General features: G+C 40.4%; 1 protein-coding gene across 4 annotated transcripts in view; it reads right to left on the bottom strand.

Moving 5' to 3' along the window:
- CDKAL1 (CDKAL1 threonylcarbamoyladenosine tRNA methylthiotransferase) overlaps positions 1-24,334 on the bottom strand; it is a 229,161-nt gene that overhangs the window by 156,665 nt on the left and 48,162 nt on the right. The gene's annotated exons all lie outside the window — the stretch shown is intronic.

Raw genomic sequence — 24,334 nt, 5'->3', positions numbered from 1 at the left:
GGTGAGTCTCTCTTGGTTGTGCCACAATCTGCTTTTACTCATTAGGTGGCAAAAAGGAAGGAACCATTTTCAATTGTGGTATCTGTGTTGTGGAAAAATCTCCCCTGAGTGCCCCTGTAAAAGGTAAAGAACCCCTGGATGATTAAGTCCAGTCCTTGACTATGGGGTGCGGCGCTCATCTTCGGTAAGCCTATTCAGTAGCTTGCTTCCACAAGAAATCGAAATCATTTTTATTCAGGCAGGCATTCAGTGGACCTGAACGTATTTTCTGCTGACTGTTTCCCTGTTATCCTGACTCAAGACTCTCGGCTAGGATATCCCAAAAGTTTTGTTGACAACATCAGCAAGCAATCTCCGCATCAGCCCAGAATTACGTTACAATGTTCAAAAGGCTCAACAGCAGAATCCATGATACATCACCAGGCATAAGCAAAGATGTCCCAACACCTGGCCTGCTGCTCCTGCTATACTTTTAGAGGTGTAGAACCCATACTTTGCACAGGTCTGCTTGCAAGCGAGCACTCTAGTTGGAGGGCGGAGGGCTGAGTCTGCACTGATGGCAGTGTGCCCTTGGCAACAGGACTCAAGTCCAACACTTTGGCTGCCTCTGATCTGGCCAGCTCTGCAGATTGGCCAGCTGGATACTATAGGTGCCTCACTCCCTGAAGGCATGGTGAAACTGGTTTGACTGTCTCCCCCTCCCCAAATGCTCCAGAGAAGCGGACACGGAGCAATGGATCCAAACTACAAGAAAGAAGATTCCACCTAAACATTAGGAAGAACTTCCTGACAGTAAGAGCTGTTCGACAGTGGAATTTGCTGCCAAGGAGTGTGGTGGAGTCTCCTTCTTTGGAGGTCTTTAAGCAGAGGCTTGACAACCATATGTCAGGAGTGCTCTGATGGTGTTTCCTGCTTGGCAGGGGGTTGGACTCGATAGCCCTTGTGGTCTCTTCCAACTCTATGATTCTATGAGACATCCAATGACCCTGGGGCAGAAGCTGCATCCAGATCACAATTCAAACTGTCTCCCTTGTCTCCATCTTAGGGTCCTCCTCTTCCTCTGGCAGATCTTGCCATTCCTGGCTGCAGCTGCCTGGCAACACAGGGTGCATGAAACCTGTTTGCTGTTTTAGTTTACATCTGTAGATTTTTTACTGTATCTTGATGCTTACATAAAAGGCGGTATGTAAGTTTTTCTAACAGACTGTAAATTAAATAGTCATTTGCAATTGACAATACTAGCCAGGAATTAAAGTCTGACAACAGCTGGAAAGCCATGGGTTCCCTGTCCTGATTAATGGTATTTTCTCCAGTCATCATGAAGAAGATATTAGTTTGGGGAATATATAAAAAAGCATTGTTATATTAACTGCATTAGCATAATGCTGCAAACTCAGACCTCCAGTGCCAAGGAAATGTGCATACCAGTCCTCTGAGCCCCACCCAGTGATACATTGCTACCTCCTGCAAGAAAACCTAATAGGCATTTTTCATGTTCGGTCATGCCATAGCAGTTGGTGGACATCTTGTGAAAACATTGCTGGTGGCAATTGGAATAGAATTCTACTGGAGTGGCATTTACAAAACAGTGGCTATGCATGAGCCCTCAACGAGGGAACAACAAGCCACACTGTATTTCAATAGATGATACTAAATGTTAAACTATAATACTGAATCAGTATCCAGCAGTATGCTTTGCCTGTACATCCATAATATCAGCATCAAGGAGATTAGATAATGGGACTGGTATAGTACTAAAGAAAACGACAGCAAGTAAAAGAGAGGATTTTTTTACCACCATATATGAGGTTTAAGGAAACTTTGTAGGCTTGTTTTTTTAACTTTATTTTTTAAAAAATCAAAGTATGAAAAATGAGCACCAATATTCAGGTAATCTGACATATTTGGTCCAACATTTAATGGCAAAGCAACATGACCTGTTTCTTATAATCATATACCACCACTAGCAGTTATCTCTACGTTGTAAGAATGAACATGTACAGATCCTTCTACTCAAATATCTGCAAGGATAGCAAAGGTAAAACTCTGCTGGTCTCAGCAGAAAAACACATAAATATTTTTTGACATATTATTTGGCATGGTAACATTATTTAATAACTTTGTCATTTTTTGCAAAATCTTCATGAAACGTAGATAGGAACTGGGGCACTGTTATTTAGAACTACACATCAAATATTGGCTTAATTTACCCTTAAGCTGAAATTTACATAGACTTTTATATATTTCTCAGCTTTAACTTCACACTAAACAGAAGAGCAGTCATATTTTGAATTCTGCTGTTTAGATATGAGCAAACATTCAATGTAATCTTTTTAATACTCTCTAATGAGCTTTGCTGAATTTAACAAAAGCCTTCACATTATTTCTTCTTTAGAAAGCTAGCTACATCTAGAATACTACTACAACAAATATCTTTAACCTTCAGAAATTTTAATGCTATAGGGAGTGTGGGGGGTGTATTTAGCATAAATAAATACATTTCCATTTCCAGAAACGTTCCCACTTTACAGTTAAATGAACTTTACCTTGAAATTACACTTTAATTGGCTCAGAACAATTTTTCTCCAAGAAAATATACTTCAACTTAAACTTGATTTATCAAATCTCACAGCACAGAAGTTTAATTAGACCAATTTTCTTTAAAAAGCTTGGTGTGCTGGAAAAAGTAATACGTAGAATAGTTAAAACACATGTTGAGTTATTTTAATGCTGGTACATAATATCTGCCTACAAGGCCATAAATAGCAAGGAGAATAATCCAGTCGAATTAGCAAAGAGTGCACACAAGCAAAGGATTTCCATAAGGACAAGGAAGAGAGATTAACCGGGATATGGAAGGTAATTGCCCCTACCACTGTCTGCACATAGGGAGAGGTTCCACCGAACCTATGAAAACCCTTTGCATGCAGTGGGCTACATTACGATGGAAAACGAAGAAACACCTCAGTGAGCTGCCACCACGGGGGGCTTCTGAGGGACTATATCTGAGAAAGCAGGTCTGTCTGAACTGCATTATACAAATACCATAAATATGGGATAAGCTGAACAAAAATCTCACAACAATTATAGAAAAATAGGTGTTATTTAAAGGACCACTTAGTGTGAAGAAAGAATAGACTAGGGGGAAAGGATATTTATTAGCACTTGCATTAAATGGCCCAATTCATGTTCTTGTCATCAAGCCTATGTATTACTAACATCAAATATTTGCTAAGGAATGTGCTCTTAAAACACTGCTGTAGCAACTTGGAATGTATGGATGTACAGGTTTTTAGAAACATTAGGGGGAACACACAGGATCTCAGGATAGGGACAATCAAAGCTTTATTTCAAACAACAATCCATCCACAAGTAAAAGCAGATAAAATTCACAATTTAATTAATCACAAAACTGCAGAACTTCTAAAAATTCCTGCTGCATTTTAAAGACTGCTAAAGCCTTGGCTAAGTAACTATGTTTTAAGTTGGCATTAAATGAAAAAAAGGGTGAGAGTCAGGCAAATTTCAAAAGTGAGAGAGTTCCACAACCAGGGTACCAACCAAAATGCAGCACACTTTTTCGAACAATTCTCTCCCTCCCAACCTGTCTGATTGAAGTGTGTTTTTCAACTCTTGAAAAAGTGGTAGGTACAGGGAGAGGCAGTCCATGAGTTCCAACGGACTGGGAGAGGAAGGCATCTCTACAGTACCAATTTAGGTTTAATAAAGGAAATATTGAAAAGCTGAGATCCACTGTGATTGAAGCAGCCACTAACCTTGCAGAAGCATTTTGCGTCTAGCAAACTCTCCTATTACCTGATGGCTCTAAGCAACTGTATGCTTCACTTCGCTATTAGGGAACTTTCCTCCCTACACTCTAGCCCTCATCACAAGAACCTAGAAAGTGCTGCTTGAGCATGCTCCTCTACAGCTCCAGCCCTATAGCTAATGCGCTGCTTCTTCAGAATATCTCTTGCTCAGCACAAACTGCTCCTCTCATGCAGACTGTCAATGGGCTTTTCATCCACCGCAAACACATACCTGTATACCACTTTACCCTGGCTTTTGACAACTGAGATGCATGCTTTTAGGACCAACCTATTTCTGTGACTGTAGGTTGCTTTAAACTGTTTGAATTGTTGTAACCTGCCCTGGGACCTTAGGGTGAAGGGTGGGTAATAAATAAATACATTAACATATTTTTATGCTAATTCAAATCTTTCCAAGGTGCTTTTATCTCAGCCGTTTACTCAAAAAGTCAATCACATGGATTAAGCCATGTGTTGTTGCAGAACGCGACATGCTGCTGCTTACTGTAACATCCGCTGTTGCTTCATCTGAACATGGTATTGTTTGCAATGCCCTTTTAAACAATTCTGTGGTTTAATATGAAAGGCAGCTGGATTTCAGTCACAAACACAATCTTTCTGTTCATTTCTCTCCCACTACAAATCTTTCAAGTACAAAGAAACAGGATATTAAATAGTCAAATACCCAAGTCTATTATGCCATTGAATTCAGAGGAACACACCCATATACACTTAACCTTTCCTTACCAATGTATAACGCTAGTGAAAAAATTGTTAATGGAATTTAACATCACAACATTACAAGCAAGCATATTGGGTTAAGCAAGCAAGCAAGCAATCCCCTCCTCTCCTGGTGTGCTCTTCTGAGGGTTTTCCTGACCACCTTAGAAACAATTTGGGGGGCAAATTGTAGGAGGAGAAGAAGAAAGCCCTGTTGCGCAAGTGGAAGCCCTTACATAGGGATTTCCCCCTCTGTGAAACCTTGGCCTCAAATCATGGTTTGTTTCAGACATAATCATAACCACTGGTGAGAGGAGTGAACCAGGACCTCTACCAGTGTTCCAAGATATGCAGCACTACCACTGAGCTGTCATTTTGTTTCACGTTTAATTCTGCCCTAGTTTTAACTAAAATAAGAGTTGAAACATGTAGTCAGGCAGTCCATTAGTTTAATAGACTATTTTACATTAGTTGACTAAAATATGTTGATCAATTAAAAAGATGCCACTGATTTACCTGGCAGCAGAATTATAATTTTAATCACATCTCATTACCAAAACCAGCAGGTAGCTGCTGCCATCTTAAAGGAAGTATCCCTTCTCCTCCTTCACACAGTACGGAATATATCCTCTAACACTGTGCATCAATGATATATGTGCATCACCTACACGCATATGCAAGCTAATATTGATTCCTTGGACAGCTAAACTCACACTATCAGTCAGTGGGAAGAGCAATCCGAACTATAGGAAGCCAGAATAAGTTACACAAGGTAACTCACCCCTGTTCCAAACTGTTCAAGAGTGGCTGAATCTCAACAAGCCAGGCAGAAGAAAAACAATACTTCAAACCCATGTTTTGACATACACTGGCAAAAACGGTGGTGTAACTTCCGCTGGGTTGCTAGGTCACGTGACTGAGCTAAACAGAGTTTGGAATAGGAGTAAGTCTGCCCCTGGTTCATCCTGCCACTCCCCCTTTTCAAGATTTACTCCAGCCTCAGCTGAGCCCTGACTGAGTCAGGGTGGACTTTTGCCAATGTAGTTTTGGTGGACCAATCATTAAGGACAAACCAGTATTAATTATCAGAGTTGATACACCATCATCTATTATTATACAAAGCTAGATTTAGGAAATGCTGATTACACTAAATCTCCCTTATAATATGATGCAGTTCAGATTCAGGAATGACACTCAAAACACAGTTTTGAAGCTTTCTCCCATAAACCAAGTGGTCTTAGCAGGAGTTGAGCAAAGCAATATTGCCATCTGCTGTCAATGAACAACCCAAGGCTATGTAGTTTAATGAAAAACTAATATATTGATAATACTTATTTATTAAAGCTTGTGATTCCTCCTCCAAGCCTAATTTAAATATTATATAATACTATACAGAATTTGTTCTCTCTCAAATAAGAAAACATGATTGTTTACATCTTCCTTGAAAAGGGCCTGCAATCCATATTTTTCTTTCATTTTCCTGCTTGAGATGGAACACAGCTAATGAGATGTTAATAGCTGTTATGCAACCAGATACTGATAGCTAGTGCCACTATTAAATTCCAAGTCGAGTGGGGAGGTAATGAAGGATCAATAAGAGCAGCCAAATAGGACTCCTTTAAAGAGCAACTCAGATGTATGGTTTCTAGTGTAGAACAGCATTTTCAAATTAATGTACCGCCTCAGAATTCAAAAGTATGGGGTGGCGTTGCTTTATCAAACCTCCCTCAATGTCAACCTCACACCCCAAGGAGTCTGTGGCTTTTGATATGGGGGCACTTTACTGAAAGGGATCTACACATCAATTCTGAGGACAAAGGAAAATGAGTATTTGCATAAAATCTGTAAATGGTATTTTATATGTATAGAAGCATGTTTAGAAAGAATTGCTATAACTTTAACATAAAGAGAATGTATCTCACAATAAGAGTGGGAAACGGCTAGATGACCTACAGTGAGGGGGGAAAGTATTTCATCCCTGCTAAATTTGCCCATTTGCCCCCTGACATGTCCATAATTTTAATGGTAGGTTTATTGTAGCTGTGAGAAACAGAATAACAACAGGAAACCCCCAGAAACCCAGGGAAAAGAGGTCAAAGAAGCAAATGCCAAACACAAGGTAGATCAAAACAAAGCTGAAACCACAGTTCCTAGAGCAAAACATGGTGCAGGTATCACATAATACATCTTCACAAGGCAGCATCAAGTAAAGGATAACAAAAGTTGTCAAGGTGATGCAAAGTCATTACTAGAGACCTAGAGGGCAGGTGGAAAAACTGAATCAGGAAGAGGGTTAACAGCCCTGGAAAGGGGCCAGACTTTAATCACTGGAGATTTTAATTACTCAAATGGACTGGTAAAACTTCTTATACATTTTTTTAAACCACCAAACGCTGGAACACATTCCTGGAAGTAATAATAAGATTACTTTCAAAGTTTGCTTAACTGTATTCAGAGGTATACTGGGCCTACTGAAAGAAATGAGTTAATTAAGGTAAATGAAATGTGACAATCATTTTTATCAAACCACAGTATGAAGCAAAGAAGTAAAAAGCCGCACACTGTAAAATCAATAAAAATGTTTCAGAGGCAGTGGTGCAAATATTATGCATGAGTTTTCAATGCAAATTCTCTAGTAATTCAGGAAGGAGTGAAAGAAATCAGTAGGTATCCAAACACAGATATGATTTTTATGGTTGATGAACAAGCCATGAAAAATAAACATGGATCCCAATAAAAAGACTTCCTCTTTGACCTTGCCTTAGAAAGAACAACAAGTACGATTCTTAGAGGTTAACATGTATTTTGGCTGAAACTCAAACAGTGATATGAGGAATATTTTTGTGAGAATGAAAATATACACTCTTCTTTTAGTGATACACTGTGAGAGAGAGAGAGTGAGAGAGTGAGAATAAGCCTCAGTGCTTACATTCCTTGGTAAGGAGAATATAATTAGGAAAGGGAGATCAGATCTGATCCATGTTCTCTAATCCATCTGATTTCATCCAAGATACTACTTGGGACCCTTGGTTACACTTGATTGAATTTACAATTTATTGTATATATTGGATGGTATTCAGCTAAGTTTTACTCAAGAGTAAAGTAATTAATATTGAAATTGAAAATAAGGAACATGACTAAGTTAGGTCCATTAATTTCAATTTCAACCCAACCTTGACATATTTGCCTCAGGCTCTCTGATCTCGGTTATGGCCCCAGACCTCTATCTGGTCTGACTATCTATACACCTGGCTCTGGCCCCACTGACCTTAATTTGCTGCCCTCCACCAAGACCCCACTCTGACCTTGACTATGTACTTTTCCAGCTGACCAGATCTGCTATGCCCTAGCACTGAGAAAAGCTTGAATGGAAGCTAATGGCTTTGTTGTGAAAAATGGCATTTTCCACCTAGAATTCCAGCAACAACTTTGTGCACTCACCAAGTATCAGCTGAAATAGGTGACTTTTCTGTAGTGATCCATTTTGCAAGCAAAGCTGGAAGCTGAAGCATAATGCCAGTGCACTTAAGGGAGTCACGTGGACAGGAGAATCAAGGCAGAATTCAGTCATTTCTAGCAAAATAAGGATACTAAGCCATAGGTTAACACTCTCTTGTGTATTCTTAAAACCGTCAGAGCAGTGCTGGCCTACAGTTGACCCATGTGCTGAGAAACAGAACAATGACATCAATCCTTTCCCCATTCTTTTGAATGAAAACATTACTGCTTTAAAAATTAAGTGAATTCACTGGGACAAGTACTTGAGAGTGAATAAAGCCTTCAACTACCATAATTTTAATAGACAACTTCTAAAATATCTCTCTCTCATTCAATATATATATTGGGTGGTTAGTGCCGGACTACAACCTGGGAAACCAAGGTCAAATCTTCAGTCAGTCATGAAGCTCACTGGATGACCTTGGGCTAGTCACTGCCTCTCAGCCTAACGTACCTCACAGGCTTGTTGTAGGGATTAAATGAGGAAGGGGAGAACCATGTGTGCCACCTTCAGCTCCTTGGAGGGAATATTAGTTAAATAAATAAATAAATAAATAAATAAATAAATACAGTCGTACCTTGGAAGTCAAATGGAATCCATTCCAGAACTCTGCTCGACTTCCAAAATGTTCGAAAACCAAAGATCCTGCAGCCAATCAGAAGCTGCGGAAGCCCCGTTGGACATTTGGTGTCCAAAAATACAGTGGTACCTCAGGTTAAGAACTTAATTCATTCTGGAGGTCCATTCTTAACCTGAAACTGTTCTTAGAGTCTGTAACCTGAAGCGTCTGTAACCCGAGGTACCACTGTAGTTCGCAAACCAGAACAGTGACTTCCGGGTTTGAAACGTTCAGGAGCCAAAATGTTTGGGAACTAAGCTGTTCCAACTGTCAAGGCACGACCGTAAATACCTAAATAGTAGCACATCCTATTATATAAACCTTTCAATATTCTTATGATTTTTAGGAATATTTGTATGTTTTAGAAAAAAGTACTGTGATGTTGAAAGTTTTTTGCTTCTAAAATATCCAGATTTTTTCCTGCCTAAAAATATACAGTGTTAATATACAATGCCAGCAAGGCCTACATTATAATCCACCTATTTCAAACAAAAAGTATTCCAATCTATTATTATTAATATTCTCTAGCAATGCAGCAGCAAGTTCCTTAATTCTTTCAAAATTATTATACTGAAGGAATGCAACTATTCTAAATCTCAGAGAGCATTAGATAATCATTCTAGTGGTCCCTAAAGCATGGATTTTGCCTGGACACTTTTAGATCAACATCCCATATACCAATAGTGAAACAATTTAAATACTAATAGTATTGTAGCATAAAAAATAGCAAAGCAAACGTGTACAACAGTAGTACAATGCTGACTGAGTCGAAACTAGAAGCAGAGGGGCATAAGAGTTATTATGCCCCTCTGCTTATTGCAACAATATTTTGAACAGCTACCTGTATCATTCCAGTGTGTATTGTTGTGTTCCACTTCCCCCTATACAGCTAGAAAGTGAAAAGGAAGAAGCAAAGAACCGGAATTAAAAAGACTATCTTCCTGACTGCAAGCCATCCTTTTGAACAATAACTCACAATGCTACCTGTCCCATGGGAGAGTGTAGTTGAATGCAGTTCACATTCCAAAGGTCTGAGCATACATCAACCAGTTTGCCTCGAAGGAGCGAGAATACTCCCAATAGATAATATACCCACGTATTCTGCCAGGGATGCTGTCTTCCATGCTTGTACCTTTGAGACATTTCCATGAAGGTGATATAGGCAGACAAACAGCTGCTTGTTCTCTAATTTCTGTGTTTGTAGCTGTCCTTGATCCCTACACCAAACCATTACTGCTATTCCAATTACCGGTAGTTATTATTCCAATTCTCAAAAGAGTAAATCAACAACATATATATGTATTCTTCTTTCCCTATCGCCACCACCATATACACAGCTTCTCCTTAGTTGTAATGAAGTGATCAGCTAAAAAGGAGAGCTGGGTCCTCTAGTACTAGACATTCTGTAGAAAGCAGAGATTTCTAGAGTTATGACTTGACTGGCGGGGGCGGGGGCTAACCATTTTCAATCTGCAGTCTTGATCGCCCCGTTAGTTTCAATGTGACTAGACAGTGGTGCAGTCACTCACATTCCTGCACATGTGCCACATGCACAACAGACAAAGTCAAATTCAGGCAGACACATGCAGGCACACAGCAGCTGGTATGACCACAGGGAAGCTCAAACACTTGGTCCTTCATTAAACCCCACTTCTGACACTCTTTCCATCCCATTCGCTTTAAGCTTCTCTCTATATGCAACCAAAAAAGGTAGGAACAGGGAGAAGAAAGGCTGCTCTAATGCTGGGCCTGTGGATTTGTGCCTTGCACCTTTGCTCCTAGCCTACTCAGAAGCCTATGTGGCATCAATACTGGCCTGTCACAGTGCAGCCATGCACCCAACTTGCTTATCCCACAGGGAAGTCGACTGTTGTTGGAAACACAAGACGAGACTTTGCAAGTGCTCATTCAGTGCTCAGTGTCAATAATACTGAGCTAGACAGACCTATGTTTGATTCCTGTGTTATCCACAACTGACCAGGTTCCGTTCTTGATTTATTCCTCTTATCAAAATGTTATTTCATGGGAAACCTGATTTAATACTGACACTTTTACTTCTCTGTCAGCTGGTCCCTTAATATCTGAATTCATTTTAAAATGTGAGATACTCTGTTGGAAGTCTGCCACTCCCTACAAGCAGGGGTGGTGACTGGTTTACAGTGGTGCCTCGCAAGACGAAATTAATCCGTTCCGCGAGTGTCTTCGTCTTGCGGTTTTTTCGTCTTGCGAAGCACGGCTATTAGCAACTTAGCGGCCATTAACGGCTTAGCGGCTTTAAGAAAAAGGAAACAAACTCGCAAGAACTCGCAAGACATTCCGTCTTGCGAAGCAAGCCCATAGGGAAATTCGTCTTGTGGAACGACTCAGAAACGGAAAACTCTTTTGTCTAGCGAGTTTTTCGTCTTGCGAGGCACTCGTCTTGCGGGGCACCACTGTATTTTGTCCTTGTTCTTGCTTTTATTGTGTATTTTGTGTTTTTCTCTTGTATTTTTATGCTGTGAACATCCCTGAGATGAAGCGCGGTATACAAATTTAATGAAGGATTGAATGAATGTTGGAACTGGCTCTAACTGGCTCACTGAGCCCTTGTATTCTATGCTGGTTGCATCCAGAAAGCCGGGGCCCAAAGTATCTTGCTGTGGACATACCATATTGGCTCGAATATAAGAAGCACCCGTATATAAGCAACACCTTTAAAATTCAATTTTAAAGCCAACACCTTTAAAAGACAATACCTGAATATAAAAGACAATACCTGAATATAAAAGACAATACCTGAATATAAAAGACAATACCTGAATATAAAAGACAATACCTGAATATAAGCCACTCACTTAAAATTCCACAGGCACTCACACCCGTTCCGTTTTACTGTATGTCTGTTTCAGCAGCGATATTGTAAAAGCCAATTTTTGTAAGGTCGAGAATTTAAGCCACACTTTAACTTTTCAAAGTCAGATTCTGGAAAAAAGTGAGGCTTACATTCAGGCCAATACAGTAATATTCTTGAATACACAGGACCACAATTGGCTGCAGGGTTCCCTGTTTCTAACCTAACTACAGGTGCGGCCATCCAATCACCCCACTTAAAATGGAACAAGCAACTGCTAAAACCTGATCGGTAATCACAGTCCCCAACGGTAACAGTATCCTTTTCTATTTTACTTTAGTGATTTAGATAACAAGACAGGCTGGCTTCTGATAAAGTTAAAATGTTGTATCAACATGCTAAAAGCATTTTATGATTGTGGAAAAAATCCTGGTTTTATTTGTATAAACACCCAGTAGCTAAGCACTTCATCATTGCAGTTCACAGCCGAGTCAGATGGTTCCAAAGACACGACAAATAAAGAGAGATCCAAAACAGCAGAGCCTCTCCTGCCAGATTGCCGCACAGACAAAAGTACAGCAGGTGGCTATCTGAAGCTCCAAATTAAATCATATACTGCACAGAACATTATACCAATCATTGTGTGATTCCTTTTGTTTAACATTACTCATCATCTTCAATTTGCAAAGTGAAAAGAAAATTGCTTTAATGATAGATAAGCCGCAAAAAGGAAAGTAATTATGATCTGAATGGTATTATTTGACATTATGTAACAAGAGGGAAAACTTTGACCTCTTGAATTCACTCCTCCTCCCCGCCTCTCTCAATATTATTGTTTATAAAGTAAACCAGGGCTTATCTGGAACAAATCCTTGCTGAAACACCAGGTGGTTCATTGGGAACATTCTTCTATCAACAGATGGCCTAGAACATCTTTATGACACATACCTTGCATGTACAGATCTATGTAAAAGCTAGTGTTTCAAAGCAAAGTCGTGACCACAGCCAATCACAGCAAGCAGAACATAATCTTGGAAGAGGGCAACAGATAAGAAAGATAAAAAGCTAATGTTTCAATTAGTTTTTTAAATCCTCACATCATGATAAAGATAGAGAGTAGAAGTTGTTTATCACCGTTCCATTATTATTGTCACATTGAATGAGTAAGCGAGGTTGTTTGCATTTCTTGAAATCTGTACAGCGAAACAAAGTGTTCTGTATGGGAAATGCAGGACAATCACAACTTTCTTCTATTCCTCCTTGGCATTATGTGTGTCGGCTTTCAACTAGGGCTTGGCGATATCTGATTTTCAAAATCACGATTTATCACCAGCTAAACATCACACTAAAAGCTATGGTTTTCCCAGTAGTGATGTATGGAAGTGAGAGCTGGACCATAAAGAAGGCTGATCGCTGAAGAATTGATGCTTTTGAATTATGGTGCTGGAGGAGACTCTTGAGAGTCCCATGGACTGCAAGAAGATCAAACCTCTCCATTCTTAAGGAAATCAGCCCTGAGTCCTCACTGAAAGGACAGATCGTGAAGCTGAGGCTCCAATACTTTGGCCACCTCATGAGAAGAGAAGACTCCCTGGAAAAGACCCTGATGTTGGGAAAGATGGAGGGCACAAAGAGAAGCGGATGACAGAGGACGAGATGGTTGGATAGTGTCTTCGAAGCTACAAACATGAGTCTGACCAAACTGCGGGAGGCAGTGGAAGACAGAAGTGCCTGTCGTGCTCTGGTCCATGGGGTCACGAAGAGTCGGACACGACTAAACGACTAAACAACAACAAACATCGCACTATATCACAATGTCTGAAATAAGGATGGAGCTATGTAGAGGTATTGGCTGGCTTCGCCGTTTTCCCCACATTGTGATTTTTGCATAGTGCGCACGCACATGTACATGCACACACCCCAGGATTTGTGATATATTGCTAGGCCAAACATTATAAAAACCAATATCACAATATGGACTTCAACCCAGTTTTGGATGATATAGTGATTTATCGCCCGGCCCTACTTTCAACTCATGGAATCTGAGGGTGCGTAGCTAGCAACCCTGCCTGAAATATAGACTTCATCACCCTCACAAACCTGACCCTTTGGGTAAGAGAAAAATGCTAACTTTGCTTTTGCAAATCTGACACCCTCCCCACCACAGACATTTAGTGATGATTTTGGTGACAGAAACTAGAAGGCTGCTAAGATTCTTACTAGCACTGCCATTGAAGATAGCTCAGAAACTACTGCTAGCACAGAATTCAGCTGCCTGACTTTTAGCCTGGGCCAGGGGATCAGATAGTATCACAATGTTACTGCACCAGTTGCACTGGTTGCCAGTGCGTTTCCAGGCTTGACTCAAAGTGCTGATGATAACCATTAAAGCCCTAAGCAGTTTGGGACTAGGTTACCTTATGGATCAGTTACACAGGAGAGGAAAACCTAAAGCCCTGGGGCCTCTCTATCTTGCCCATGGAACTCTCCTCAGGCCACACAGCCCTCTCTCCACAGATGATGCCCCTCATTGGCCCTGCTTCCCGCTACAAATATTTTTGCCAGGCTGGAATGTGTCCTTGAATTCCAATAATGCCTCTTGGGTTGTCAGTATGGAGGACGGAGAGCGGTGTGCATGTAAACAGAAAAACTCCAAGCTGACAATTGATCTTACATAGATGCTTACGAATATGTAAAGAGGAAATGTGTGTTAACTTTTGTTAATTTTCATTCATTGCTCTGCACACTTTTCCATCTGGCCTTCCCCCAGGATGAAAAAGGTTATTCACCCTGATATACCAGTCTACACAAATCTTAAGACTTAGGATATAAGTAAAGTCTCTGCCAATAAAAGTTGTGGGGTTTTTTTGTCTGAAGGAGCACAAGGAACAGGGCCTTTTCTGCAGTGGCCCCCTATTTATGGAATTCAATTTTTTAGAAAGGACACAAGGCCCATTGATTTTAAAGAAAGATCTTACAATGTCCATTTTTAAAGGCATTTGGGAAATAAGATGTAAGGTGGCAGTTGGGTCAAATAATTAGAATATGTGTCCAATGGTAGTATGAGACTATTTTGGCCTTTATTTGTCTCATTGCAGTAAGATTCAACAGTTTTACTGTTGTGTTTTTACAATTGCTATTGTTATATTTTAGCAATTGTAAACTTCTTTGTTCTGAAAAGCAATATATAAGCCCTTTAAATAATAAAATAAACAACAGAATGAAGGAAAAGGGAGATTCCCGATTACAACAGCTCTCTTATCCACATATTTTCATGTACAACAGTGCAGGTAAAGGAGAGAATCACTGCAGATTATTTGACAGAGGGCCAGTGATAGGAGAGATGGTGCTAAGTGGCTGCTACAAGGAATAAACTCTAGCATACAGTTTTGATTCTACTCCACATGTAGATACAGTGGTGCCTCGCAAGACAAAAATAATCCATTCTGCGAGTCTCTTCGTCTAGCGGTTTTTTCGTCTTGCAAAGCAACCCTATTAGCGGTTTAGCGGCTATTAAAGGCTTAGCGGCTAAAAGGCTATTAGCGGCTTAGCGGCTTAGAAAAAGGGGGAGCGGAAAAAATCGCAAGACTCGCAAGACGTTTTCGTCTTGCGAAGCAAGCCCATAGGGAAATTCGTCTTGCGAAGCGCATTGAAAAACGGAAAACCCTTTCGTCTAGCGGGTTTTTCGTCTTGCGAGGCATTCATCTTGCGGGGCACCACTGTACAGCAACACTTCACTACTAAACACAGCACATGCTTTCACTCTAGCATGTTATTCATTTAAAGTATATATGTCCTACCTTTCCATGAATACCAAACAATCCCACTACCTTCAATGAGCTTCCAAGCATAATGTTTATTAGTAATCATATATCAGGGGTTATCTGCCTACATTGAAATATGCACCTAAGCAGGTAGAATCCTATGCACAGGATGCACAGTCCAGGTGTTCAGCTCTACTTTTTCCTATGACCTCTAAAACAACCCCTGCTACCCATTCCTATGCCTGCTCAGAGACAGAGTGGCAGTGGCATGGACAAGGACAGTAGCACTGGATTGTGCCTTAACAGCCTGCATTAGAAAAGGTTCCTGGGCTCTGGTCTGAATTTCCAGAAAGAATGGTGTTTTGTTACAGCCAGCTGGCTCTGTAATTACTGAGATGCCTCATCATTGTTACATGCCACATTCCCCCCATAAAACTATTTGCTAGTTCTGAAGCGGGCTGGTTTTTGAAATACTGAACAAGTCTGCACAAACTGTAACCTACATACACAGAACATATCCTACCTTCACTATAGAGAGATACCTGTCACAGGTAAGCCTGCCAGCTGCTCTACAACTGCTATTTTTTAATTTAATTTAATCTTTTTGCAGGACTGTAATTATTCACAGCATTGCACCTGTCTTGGGCGGGAGACACCCCTTGTTCTTGAAGTTCTTTTAATAAAAAGTTATCCCTCAAGGCTTACATGTAAACGTATGTTTAAATAGTTGTTCATGGGTCCCCACCTTTATCTAGTTTAAATTTTGCTGCACTTCCAACCAAGGAAAGTGTTTTTTAAAAAAATACTGAGAAGAAAGTCCATTGTGAAACTCAGTGAAAATCTGAAGTTAGATTTAAAAGCTGTAATACAATACAATGCACTTATTGTCCTGTTTGGGGTAATTGCATATTCAGTGTTTTGTGAGGATTTGGGCTCAGTTCTTTAAACTATTTGATTGTTTTGTAGATTAAACAAAGGGGGAGGAAAGGCAGCATTCACATCTGCTTTTATGCGTTGAAGGGTCCACCCACTATTGAGCAATATGAATTAGTCAGCCTGTTAATTAGTCATAAATGATCCAGTAAACAGCAGTTTGAGGAAAGGCACTTTGTACAGACATAACTACCTCTCTTCCCATTATGGCTCTCTAATCCAGATGGTATAAAGCCTTTTCTTTAAAGACTTCACTAGCACTTGGTAAACAAAGTGCATATGGTAAGCACAACTTTATCTGCAAGAAAAACACACAATTTCTTTGGTTACCTACCTGCCCACACCATCTGTCAAGCAGATGGTTCAGGTTTCATTCATAGGATTAGGTAAGGGTGGCTGACTGAAAGAAGGAGCCTCAAGGTAATATTTGATTCCATGTGCCAGTCTGCAATGCATTTATTCTGAAACATGAAGCATTTGTACCAAATACGTCAAAGCTCTTTGCTCAAAGGTACATCTTGTATATACTGCTCCTCTATATACAGGTTTCACAGTGCCTGTTTACTAAATAAGATATAGGCATTTACTTAAAAACAGCAGAGAACAACTTGTTCAGTGCTGCGGGTCACATTAGAAATACATCAAGAGACTGACAACTAATCTTGCATTAGGGGATTTATAACTGAAGATTAAATATTCTAATGCTAGAGTGAAACCTCAAGCCTGTACATCTTTAAATGTTTTAGGAATTTTAAAAACTCCAAAGGGAATTGTTATAACGTGACCAACTATAGCTTCAAAAGACATTTTGAAGCCTGCTAAATCAGATAATAATGGCATTTGATAGATGACTTCTGGACAGACTACAGGGTACAGCCTCTCTGTTAATTAACGTTTCCCCACTCTTTGCTTTCGAAACTGCTTTCGAAACTGACTGGTTACCAAATCTACTTGTTCTGGGCCAGTGCATACAAACCTTGTGCAATAATTCATGGAAAAACTAATTTGAGATTTGAAACACTATTTATTTGAGACAATTGTGCACTACAGATGGAATTGTGTTTACTACAAATACCTTGTTTACTTTGGGGTGTTCAAGAAGAATCCATAAAAGCCAGTAGCGTCTAGTGGGCTGGCAATAACCATACCAGGGTTGCAACTGTTAATATATATTCATGTAAGAATAAAATGATTTAAGAGTAAAAATAATGGCTTTGGCGGTTTGAGGCACGCTTACTTGAAATATAGAGTAAAAAAGGCTTACATGCTACCCACCCCACATTGCCCAGATTATATTATGGAGATGGGGAAAGGGAAAATCTGAAGCTAAAACCTAACCTTTCAGTAACAGACTTTAGCAAACACGGATATTTATTTATTATTTACTTGGTAAAATTTATATACTACTAGGCTGTAAAAAACACACACCATCTAAGTGGTTTACAAATATGGAAAACATTAGAAAACAAAACATTAACATTCTTGATAAAGACAGTTAAAAACAAGTATTTAAAAAAATTAAAAACATGATGGAAACCAACAGTAGCTTAAAAGAGAAAATACACATGTAACACCTACATGTCTAAATAGGGTTGCCTAAACAGAACTTTTACAGAATTTTAAGCAAATGCCAATGTGAGTGCAAAAGTTTATATAATAAATAATCTGAAACAAAGAACAGAGAACAGTAACAAAAACAGAGTTCAAAGTAGTTCTACACGGATCACGTCAAGGTTTTTTTTTCCTGGTCATTTGCTAGGATGGGACAGGTGAAGTTACCCACAAAAACTTGATGGTGTAATTGAATTTCTGAGACTACTTGAGGATTGGGATCAGGGGGTTTGAAGATTATCTTACTTAATAACTGTTACGGTACTGGTGCACACTGGCGGAGGAACAGGGGTGGGGGGGAGCGCACCGCCCCTGGTGGCACGATCCCAGTGGGGTGCCATCGTGGCTGCCCCCCTGCTGGGCGCCATGCCCCCACAGGTGGCACGCCACGGCCCCAGGATGCATGCCACGCCCCTGCGGGCAGAGTGCCAAGCCCCCGGGACGTGCACCAGCCATGCCCCCGCCTGCTCTCTCCCCACCCCCGCTGGAGCTTGGAGCTCTGCCACTGCTGGTGTACTTTCTAAAAAATATTACAAAGGAATGCTGCTGTCATGCTGGAAGGATGCAGAGTTCCTCACGGCACTATGAGTAATTTGTAAAAGTTTTTAAAATTTCAAATACCTGCCACAAAATCATAAGAAAAATAGCTCCCCTTTTCCTAGGGGAATAATGAACCCATCAAACTAGAAATCAGGCACATCTTTAGTTCAAGAACATAAGAAGAGCCTGCTGGATCAGGCCAGTTGCCCATCGAGTTCAGAATCCTGTTCTCACAGAGGCCGATCAGATGCCTGGGGGAACTGGGGGAATTCAGAAGCACTGCTGCCCCCAAACTGCTCCCTCTCTTGCACAAATTTATCTAATCCTCTTTTTTAAAGCCATCCAAGTTGGTGGCCATCACCGCCTCATGTGGGAGTGAGTTCCATAGTTTAACTATGCACTACATGAAGCAGGGAAGCCAATAATCTCTTTATTGTATTTTTAATATTTTGCTGGGAACCTCCCATAGTGGCAGGGAAACCCAGCCAGATGGACGGGGTATAAATACATTATTATTATTATTATTATTATTATTATTAGTAGTAGTAGTAGTAGTAGTAGTAGTATTACTACTACTACCTTTGAAGGTGACTCGGAAACTACAACTAATCCAGAATGCGGCAGCTAGACTGGTGACTGGGAGCGGCCGCCGAGACCACATAACACTGGTCTTGAAAGACCTGCATTGGCTCCCAGTACGTTTCCGAGCACAATTCAAAGTGTTGGTGCTGACCTTTAAAGCCCTAAACGGCCTCGGTCCAGTATACCTGAAGGAGCGTCTCCACCCCCATCAGTCTGCCCGGACGCTGAGGTCCAGCGCCGAGGGCCTTCTGGCGGTTCCCTCACTGCGAGAAGCAAAGCTACAGGGAACCAGGCAGAGGGCCTTCTCGGTAGTGGCGCCCGCCCTGTGGAACGCCCTTCCAGCAGATGTCAAGGCGATAAACAACTACCTGACATTCAGGAGACATCTTAAGGCAGCCCTGTTCAGGGAAGTTTTTAACGTGTGATATTTTACTGTATTTTTGGTTTTTATGGAAGCCGCCCAGAGTGGCTGGGGAGGCCCAGCCAGATGGGCGGGGTATAAATAATAAATTATTATTATTATTATTATAGTATAACCACCAACCTTAAAGCAACTGTCAGTGGAGGTTTGCACAACAGTACAATAAAGACATTTCCATTCTATTCTATTCTATTCTATTCTATTCTATTCTATTCATTAAGACAGATTGAGAAGTAGAATTTGGCCTGAGCACACCTGGATGGAAGAAAAATTCATTATGTTTTGGAGAGGAAAGCTGGAACTTGCACCCAAATGTTTCCATGGAGACTTCACACATTTCAGCTAAAGAAACCTGAGAGTCACCCACCTGGTTGCCCTTGTGCAAAATCTTCACTACTTTTAAATATCAGAGTATCAGCTCAAGGTCACATTGATCCAGAAAAGGTGTCACAGCATAAAAGCAAAGCTGAGGTACCACCAGTAGAGAATACTTCAAGTAGATTACTTATACTAATTATGCCATAAGAGAATGCACAGGTTGAACACTTCAGCATTCATGTAGAACTCATCTTCCCTTGCATACAATCAACTACAGGTCACAATAGTCTTATAAAGTAGCTGTATTATCAGTTACAAAATGCATCTAAAACCATAAAGAGTGGAAAAACCCATTTAGTATAGCTCCCCTGTACTTCAGAATTACTAAGCAGGAATCAGAAGGAACTGTACTAAATCCATATTGTTCTTCTCTACAGCTTCATCTTAGGATGAAGAGTAATTAAGGGGGCTGTTTTATTAAGAGCTGGCACTATTTTAATACTTATTTCAGTCAGGCTACAACAAATAATAAATATGCATTTCAGGTTAAAAAGAATAAAAACTGCCTTACAGACAAAACCAACTATTATACTACTAATCAGAAGCAAAAAGAACCATTGTACAATGGTACCTTGGGTTAAGTACTTAATTCGTTCCGGAGGTCCATTCTTAACCTGAAACTGTTCTTAACCTGAAGCAAAGTTCTTAACCTGAGGTACTATTTCTGGGTTGGTGGAATCTGTAACCTGAAGCGTATGTAACCCGAGGTACCACTGTATTTAGAGGTCTATGGTAAACTCTTTAAAAGCAATCACATCATCATCTGTACACCCCCCACCCCACTTGCTCTTTTTTTGGTAGTAGATAGTGTCGTGACAATATCAAACCACCCCCTTCTTTTAAAAGCCTAATGTGCAAGCAATTAAGTACCTTTTTGCTGTTTGCAACAGAAATTCACATTTTTCCTGGGTCTTGAAACAAGTGACATGACTAATATTTTGTGATATTTTGTCGAAAACATGCTTTTCATGATTAAGCATAAACTGAAGAATAACTGAGTTGTTGTTCATGTACTCTTACTGACAGAATGAATACCTTTCCAAATGAAATGAGAGAGACCTGCAATGGCAACTTTTGTGTCATTCCCATTTATCTCACATGGAGAGGTTAGACATGATTTCTTGAGCTCTTTGCCTAACAAAAAGAGGTAAAGACAGAGACCAACATATACTTAATGCAGAATTCAACACAATATCTACTAGGACCTGCTCAAATCCACCTAGCATGTCTTATTAACGGTGAGTGTGTGTATGAGAGGGTGAGGAAAATGATATTGCATTCCACAATCGTCAAATGCAACAATAACCAACTTCAGAACTCGCCAGCTAGAAAGGAGAGGGTTTCTATAACACTCCTTTGAGAAACGCTAGAACACCTGACTTGAGAACAGGACTTCATCCCCTTTCTCCATAAGGAAGGAGGTTGTAGATTAGCAGCTGCAGAGGGAAACTGCAAACATGTCTGAGATGCCTCACTTTGCAAAAAAAACCCCAGCTGTTGTGAAAATGGTGGTGGGGTTCAAACGGGAAGCATGTAATTGTGAGGTCCAGCACCAAGGGCCTTCTGGCGGTTCCATCATTGCAAGAAGCAAAGCTACAGGGAACCAGGCAGAGGGCCTTCTCGGTAGTGGTGCCCGCCCTGTGGAACACCCTTCCAGCAGATGTCAAGGCGATAAACAACTACCTGACATTCAGAAGACATCTTAAGGCAGCCCTGTTCAGGGAAGTTTTTAACGTGTGATATTTTATTGTATTTTTGGTTTTTATGGAAGCCGCCCAGAGTGGCTGGGGAGGCCCAGCCAGATGGGCGGGGTATAAATAATATATTGTTGTTGTTGTTGTTGTTGTTGTTGTTGGGCGGGGTATAAATAATATATTATTGTTGTTGTTGTTGTTGTTGTTGTTGTTGTTGTTGTTATTATTATTATTATTATTATTATTATTATTTTGAATGTACATGCCTATTTTCATTCCAGTATCTCCATCTTCTTGTCAGATACTGTATTTATTTGTGTGTTTATGTACACACACACACACACACACACACACACACACTTCCTTCTCCCCTTGAAAATACATTCAGAAGTGGAACACATGCAACTGATTTATATTGTTGGACCACTGGTCCATCTAGCACAGACTGGCAGCAGACAAAGCAAGTTTTCTGCCGCTGAACTATGGCCTCTCCCCCAAGGAGATATCCAGACCTGGTGTCAGCATCTGCCATGGTCAGGCAAATGCCAGACTTCCCTAAAACCAATGCTAACCGTATCTTTTTCAAAATACATTATTATTATTAATCATTCAGATACAGAACCATGCAGATATAGAGGTAGACAGTGAAAGAGAGGGTTGGCTCATTTCTCCAAATTGCAACAGAAGTACAGTGGTACCTTGGTTTATGAACAGTTCTGTTTGTTTACGAACTATTCGGTTTATGAACTCTGCAAAACCGGAAGCAGTGTTCTGGTTTGCGAATTTTACCTTGGTCTACGAACGGAAGCCGAACGGTGGAAGGGCACCGGCAGCGGGAGGCCTCATTAGGGAAAGTGTGCCTCGGTTTAAGAACGGGTTTGGTTTAAGAACGGACTTCTGGAACGAATTGAGTTCATAAACCGAGGTACCACTGTACTAAACACGTCTTGGGGACAGGGCTCCCGCTTTCTTATCTGGCCTTCAGCAGAACTGATGCCATTAGGAAAAACTGCCAATGATCTGAACAAGTAAATCAGACTTAAGCTTAACTAATATCTAATAGGAAAACTCAGCATGAATCTGTCAGATAGATTTACAGTGTGAAGCAATCAAAAAGCTAACCTGCTTCACTTTTTATAGCCACATCCATCAGCAGAGTTCTCTGCCTGGGAGCTACAGTGACATCATTACATACAGAACAGCCTCACTGTGCTTTATGAACTTTTAAAGTGGATTTCTTTTACAAAATTAAATTTTAAGAGGCAGTGGGTTATGTCTCCCTGCTATGTCAGGAAATCAGCCCCCGAAAACACACAATAATGAACAAAGTTTCATGCTATTACTGGTTTATATCTTGCATCTGTAATTAAGGAAGTAGCTGACAAGATAAAGATTTCTGTCAAAGAAATCATAGGCCAAATACACAGGGCCTAGCACTAGGGAGGAAGCAGGCAGGGCAGTGGCTGAGGGCCCAGAAACTCTCAGGGGACCCCTCAGCAGACCAGATAGGAGCTGCTCCTGTCACTATGATTACCCACCCAAGCCCAGCAATTCAAATGGTAGCAGGAGGGAATTCTGTAGAGCTGCAGCTACCTGACTATGTTAGTAGTCCAGAATAAACTTTGCTTGTTTATTTAAATGGACTGTAATTCCATATGCTGTATATTTTGAAAAATCAAAACGTTTGGTTAAGGTACAGCTGATGTGATTTAATCTAAGGGGATTCCAAATAACCTATACAGTATTTCACCCTACATTCTTGTTTTATGCCTTTTAGCCAAGCTACTGTAGAGTCTTAATATTCTATATTCAGAAGGTGGTGACAGTCAATACTCCACCAGGCCAGTACCAGAACTCAGATAACTGAGACCACAATATTTGTGTGTATAATGAAGGCTTCATTATGTATCTATAATGCAAAGGCAAGAAATACATTAGATTTTATCAGGGTAATAGCAATCTCTAATAAGGCCTCTAAAGTCACTAATTAAGGAAGAGGTTTCTCCAGGTAACCAGGCAGAGAATGTTTATATGAGCTGTGATATATGTATTTTTCTCCCTAACCATAAGTGACTCACAAAAGCTATGCGGCCAAGACAACAATCAGGATTTACATAATAAAGAATTAGTAAGCCATTTATTACAAGCAGGGAGAAGCAATATAACAAGACCTAGAAAGACCTTTCTGGCACTACAATAGACAACTGGTACAAAACAGTTTGGGAAACAGCTCTTCTTGAAATATTAACAAATAAACTACAGTTGACATGTGGACAGATCAAGAAAGATGGCTTTACCCCGGTGTGGTTGAATTTATTAACATATGCCAGTATTCCAGAAAATGAATAATCCCTGCCATCCGTGTTTGGCTCAATCTGGTTGATCTAAATTTAAATTTAAACATAAATTATTACCTTCACTTTGAAGCCTCCTTCCATGTTCATTAATACTGCATTTTATATTGTTCCATTGGAAACATAAGAGAAAAAATTGACTATTACTCGTACTTAATCTAAGCACAACCAAAATGGCTCCTGATTAGGCGTTTTAGCTAAGCGATGTTGAATGTTATCTGTTAACTCTGTTCTATCCTGTTTCTCCTTTGTTATTGTTTTTATTTAAAATACTCCATGAACCAAAAACTTGTACAATGACCACTAATAATGAACCATATGTAGTAGCTATTGCTGCCAATTTATTAAGCTATTTTTGTGATGTGTGGGGTATTAGAAGAAGACTCGCACTTCTGGTGGGGGAGCACACTGTGCTCCTTCTGGGGTCGTTTGTACACCTTTGGCCCCCACCCTGCACTCAGCTACCACCTGTGGCTCCTAGAAGCTGTCAGTATGTCACAGCGGCCACATCCCAGTAAATGGATTCTACTGGTCAGCTAAACCAGGTGAGGGTAGCCCTCAATGTGTTAGGGGCTTCCCC

The sequence above is a fragment of the Podarcis vaucheri genome (assembly GCF_965113315.1).
Source record: "Podarcis vaucheri genome assembly, chromosome: 8".
Classification (NCBI taxonomy): domain Eukaryota; kingdom Metazoa; phylum Chordata; class Lepidosauria; order Squamata; family Lacertidae; genus Podarcis; species Podarcis vaucheri.
The sequence above is the reverse complement of the archived record's forward strand: the minus strand, read 5'-3'. Positions and strand labels throughout refer to the sequence as shown.